Source organism: Pteronotus mesoamericanus, unplaced genomic scaffold (genome assembly GCF_021234165.1).
Source record: "Pteronotus mesoamericanus isolate MK-2021 breed Mesoamerican mustached bat unplaced genomic scaffold, CSHL_Meso_final contig_44, whole genome shotgun sequence".
Lineage (NCBI taxonomy): Eukaryota > Metazoa > Chordata > Mammalia > Chiroptera > Mormoopidae > Pteronotus > Pteronotus mesoamericanus.
In genome coordinates this window covers 1,775,388-1,781,022 of record NW_026555166.1, presented here as the reverse complement: position 1 = coordinate 1,781,022, position 5,635 = coordinate 1,775,388, and the positions used below count along the sequence as shown (strand labels likewise).

Below are 5,635 nucleotides of genomic sequence, written 5' to 3'. Positions count from 1 at the left end.
AAAAGAAGAGTTAGACCATAGTAACTACAACTTGGGCAAGCCAGGCTTATCATTGTTGAAGAAGAGATATTGGGTTCCAAGAAGACTCTAGGGCCATAGCAAGTATGCGTGTATAGTTGCTTTACCTGCTGAGTTGTGCTTGTCCAGCCTTAAAGTGTAATAATAATGAAGCAAATGAACTTATGTTTTTCATTCTCTGATCCTTTTAATGACCAAAGCATTCTTAAGACTTCAAGTTGGGGAGAAATAGACAGGAACAGAGGCATCCCTGAGGGAAATCCTGGACTTTATTCTAATAAGACATGTGAAGAGTTGCACACTAAACTAATGTAAATAAAACAAGATTTTAACAGTTTGCTGTTGTATTATGGACAACTCTGTCATAAATGTAAGTTGCAACAGGAATCTGTTCATTTTGACCTATTGCTAATTCTCTTAACAAATTACATGGTTTTAGTTGGTTTAAAAATTGAAAGTTCTATGTTTGTATAACAAATTTAGGATCATGTTATAGTCAAATGATTGCAACTTTCTTCTTTTCAAATTTCTCCAGTATCTTCTCACATCAGCACATGGACATCCATCTTCCCTGTTCTCAGATGCTGCATAATATTCACATTTTACAAAAGCATCACAAATTATTGAAAAATTTCCAGATTGTCATTTAGACTATTTTCAGTTGGTTGAGAATATAAACAATACAGTGATAACCATGCCCATGCATGTATTTATGTTACTATAAGCCACAGATTAAATTCCCAGCAGATAAATTCTTAGCCAAGGGATGATGCATTTTTAATTTGATAGCATTTGCTGAATGGCACTCCAGACAATTGCATCCATTTATACACCTTGTAATGATGTATGAAAGTCAGGGTTTCTTTGTAAGGATAGTGACACATTGCAAATGTGGTCTTAAAGTTCTGAGTCATGATACTTAAGGTGAAGACCACCCATCTCAAAACATCTCCACTCCCACTCCTCCAAAGCACTGACCCACATTGCTTTCTTCTGCATTGTTAAGAAACTAAATGGACATTTTGTCCTTTGGTCCCTATCTTTGAGGGACAAATTTAGCACAAAAGTTTAATTTTTCATAAAAAAAGCAGTTGCCAATTTTCTTTTGAGCACCTCATACTCACAATTTCACCTGAAACAAATATAAAGGTGGTGTGTAGTACACCTGCTGATTCACACTTCTGTTTGAGAAAACCACTTCAAAGGTGCTGACCCAGTATCACTGGCATGCCGCTATTTTTTCCACTTCCCCTTAACACATCCACTCACTGATGCTTCTCACAGCTTATCTGTCGCACCTTAAGTTAATTCTGCCAATTCATTTACTTATCACACAGGTGTGAGATACTCTGATACAACCAAGAAAGCAATGCTCCTGGGGGAGGTAATATATTTTCAGAGGCTATAAAAGTAAGGGAAGAAGAAAGTTTCACAATATTTGCACAGATAAAACTTTTTTTTCCAGGGGAGAGCATAAATGCAGTCCCCCACTACCACAAATTATACAGTCGAGTTTCCCACATTTGGGGAAATCACAGGGGTCAGCACATCCAGAGTGCAATAGATAAGCCTCACCCTGGGAAAACCATCTTCGTGGTCATGGTATCTCTTCTGCCAGGTAAGTATAAAACTTTTATTCTTTAGGTCAAATTTGTCCAAAAAGACCTCTCTCTTATTACGATCCATCCAGACTTATCTGCTTCAGGCATAATCATTGCTCATGTCGTCTGCCTTCTTTCCCACCTGGAATCTTCTCCTACTTTATGGTAATCAGAAAGTAGATATCGCCTGTGTACAAGACCATCTAAGAAAGATTTGAGGAAATGGTACTGGGCTTGCTTTTTTTTTTCTTTTAGCTGTTCAGAATTTTATTTTATTTTTTAGAAGCAGGGAAAATATTCATTCATTTATTTATTTTATTGTAGTTCAATTACAGTTGCCCCTATTTTCCCCCCATCACTCGTCCCCTGCCCTACCCACACCCACATTCCACACTCTGGAATGAAGACCTTTTCACCTCCTGTCTTTGACTTGAAGTTTTTGGCATTATTTTAGCACTATTGAACTTTTTACCAAATTGCTACGCCCAAACTTGGGACTGATTGCTAGGATTTGAATTCTTGCTATATCCTTAGTATATATAAGATGTTAGGGAATTACTTTACGCACAGTCAGACAAAATTTGGGGCATTAGGGATATTGAATGAGACAGGCAAGTTTCCTGTTCAGTTGGAATTGATACTATGCATATGAAGGCATAAAATTAATGTGTAATCAATGCTGTTTTACATATAAAGAAGAATATGAAGAGAGCCAAATCAGAGTTGTAAGGGGAGGCATCTTTGAAGAGGTACCATTTGAGCTGACAGTAGAATGATGAGGGATATAAAGAACATGGAGGAAAAAAATACCAGACAAATAAAACACCTATAAGCTGTGAGTAAGCTTGATACATTAAAAAAAAAAAATAAATGTCCAGTTCAACTGAACGGGCTTAAAGAGATATGGCATGATATAAGGTCAGAGGGATAGTTGGGTCAGCTCACAGGACCACAGTGGACATTAGGGATAGACATTAGCTATTATGAGCAGAGACTCATGCGATCAGCTCCAGCTGGAAAATTCTGATAAAACCTTGTATTCTCTCTTGCCTTAGAACAGTGTTAGCTCACATTTCCCATGATTAATATGGAAGCTTTCTACTCTTTGAGGTTTATCTGACCTATTTATTATCACATGGTATCTGATATAAATGAAGTTTTGATACCAATGTGATGATAGGAATTTAATCTATCTGGAAAGTCTTCATGTTCATTGGTAGCTGATCACAGAACACAAGATGGCAAGAATCTATATAATGCTGAAACTTGTTGATGATACTTCTGAAAATATTTTTTTTTCTCTGAAGTGGTAGTAAAGAACAAATTAGTGGACTCATCTCTCCATTCCTCATTGCCAATTTCTTATGAAATGTGTATTGTTAGGGAGAGATGAGAGGAAATGTTGAACTGGGAAGTTATTGTTAAATGTTATCCAGTGTGAAAAATTATCCTAACTTCAGTGAGAAAATGTTCCTTTGAGCTAGGCTTGAGCCACTGGTCACTTCACATGGTGTTAGCTGGCATCATAGTCAATAAATTATGATATTTTGAAGTAGATCTTTCTTGATTTTTTCTTTATTATTTCAGGACCCTAAGAACACAAAGTAATAAATGTGAGGTAGTAGGTGGCCTCACATTTGGCCACCTACTACTGAATACACGTCACATTTGTCTTCTCAATGCTTACATTATGGCCACCATTAATAATTTACCACTGGGTAAATATAAGGGCACATCTTTTCACATACTTAAGGAAGATTCAAGTCAAAATTACCTCATAATGTTTAATATAAGTACAAAGATATGGAAAACCAAACTGACTACCTAATGTTTATTAGATATTCTTTAGAGGAGATGGACATAATCTAGCAGTGTTGATGCCCTGCTCTAAATACATGTAACCAACTGAGTTCACCAACAATTGCATAGAGTTTTCAGAAAGCTGGCAATATCCTACCTTGTGCCCTTTGTCTCCTCTCTTCCCTAAGGGCTCTTCCTGTTATCATAGTTTTTTTTTTCTCTTTCTTTTTCTTTTTCTTTTTTTTTTTGTCTTTATCACTATCAATTGCACTTTAGAAATGTGAGGGAGTTAAAGTTCTAGAAGACAGCAGTCTACCAATAAGGAATGGAAGTCTATCAAATATCTGGCTATTGGCTCCATGTCAGTTGTGGCAATGGAACATAACTTGACCGCGAGTCTCTTTTCATTTAAAAGACTAGCTCAGGATCATTATTATGGTAGAGGGTTGCAGAGTTCTCAGAACAGTGATAGAGAACAAGCCTCACTAAACTAGCACTTTTAAGCTAAAGTCTTATTTGCCAAAGATAACATATCCAAGCCAGAATTCAAGTGACAGAGAAATAGTTTCCACACTCCACCTCTTAATGAAGAGAACTACAAAATCACATTGAAAAAACACATGAATGCAGGGATAAGATTATTTTGAGAACTTTTTTCCCATCTGCTACACTCAGAGCAATAAAGTTTAATAATAAAAGTGAGAACAAGCATAATTTTTCTAATTTTTTACTTCAATAATATTTTATTTTTACTATTTAATGATATTGAGTATAGAAAATATTCTCTTTTAAAATATATTTTCTCATATTTTACAATTCTGTTCCCCTAAAATTACCATTTCTAAGTTTAATTCCTCATGTTATTTCATTCTTTCTTCTACATTACCAAATACAAATACTTGGTTTCTTTCTTGGCCTTTTCCATACCTGTGCTTTCTTGAAAGGTCATTCACCTCAGTGTTTCAGATATCTTATCTATAAAATAAATTTTAAATAGCATCCCCATTTTCTAATATTCAATTATTAGATTTTCTAATATTCAATTCAGAATTTCTAATATTCTGAATATTTTCTAATATTCAATTTTCTAACCTATTTGATAGACTGTTTCCATTTTTATAATGTTTTATTAAAATTGAACAAGTCTAAAAAATATACTCATTTACCTTATCTACTCTATTCTGGGTCATTGCTTCCAGATGCCAAATTTTAAACTTTATTTATATTATTTCCCTTTTCAGTGTAGAGATTATTTTTTTCTGTCTCTTTATGTACAATTTCAACTATAAGAAATGACCAAAGAACCTACTTTGAGTCATTGTTGTAATAAACATCCAAAGGAACTAAATTACCTTAGAACAGCAATATATAAGTTCCGGAAAATGATATCCTCAGAACTTTTCTAGTCCAAATTCTCACCATTGTTTTCATGTTTAACCTTGTTTTAACTTTTTGGAAATACACCAATATCCTTTGAATAATATTTGCCCCCACTAACTTTGTAAGAACCTGTTTCTGTTGTTCTCAACCTAAGAACTCTAGCTGATTACAAATGGCACTAAAGAAGTGGTACAGTCAGTGGGTCCTCAAAGACAACATGGGATAGTCTCCTTAGTTTTGAAGTTAAAAACAGGTGAAACATATTGAAAGTTCTATTTATATAGTGAGGATAGAAAAGTGATAGTTCACGATCAGTGTATTTTACTTGTATGAACCTAACATATAATCACCACTGGAGGTTAAGACTGAGGAGATGAGGTAGGCGTTTCCATTCCACCAATTAAAAGAAACTGAGGAGTAAAAAAAACAAAAACAAAACAAAAAAAAAAACAATATAGGATGGTTATTTCTAAATGACATTGGCTAATGGAGCAAGAGAAAACTAACTTTAACCGCAAAATCTTTGCCTCAGGTCAGGAACTGAAACAGAAAATATGTGACATTACCAAAATGATTTCTTATTCTCTTTAACTACAAAGCTGACACTCCCAAAAACCAAGGTCACAGAGTCCTTCTGTGTGCTAATGAATTACAACTCCAGTTGAATGCACAACATTGTTCAATATCATACATATGTGAAAGCTAAGATCCTTTTTTTAAAGCTATAACCTAATAATTGCAATCAGAATTTCTCAGAGGACCCAGAGCACTCTGAAATGTTTGCAAAAAAAGCTGCCTTGCTTGAGGAAGTCATGACCCTCTTTTCATTGCTGTTC

General features: G+C 34.8%; 1 non-coding gene across 1 annotated transcript; it reads right to left on the bottom strand.

Annotated features, from left to right (window-relative positions):
• Positions 1–1,480: 1,480 nt before the first annotated feature.
• LOC129074001 (U1 spliceosomal RNA) lies at positions 1,481–1,644 on the bottom strand. Its single transcript, XR_008529489.1, has one exon. It is a non-coding gene; the product is annotated as a U1 spliceosomal RNA (small nuclear RNA).
• Between the last annotated feature and the right edge of the window lie 3,991 nt (positions 1,645–5,635).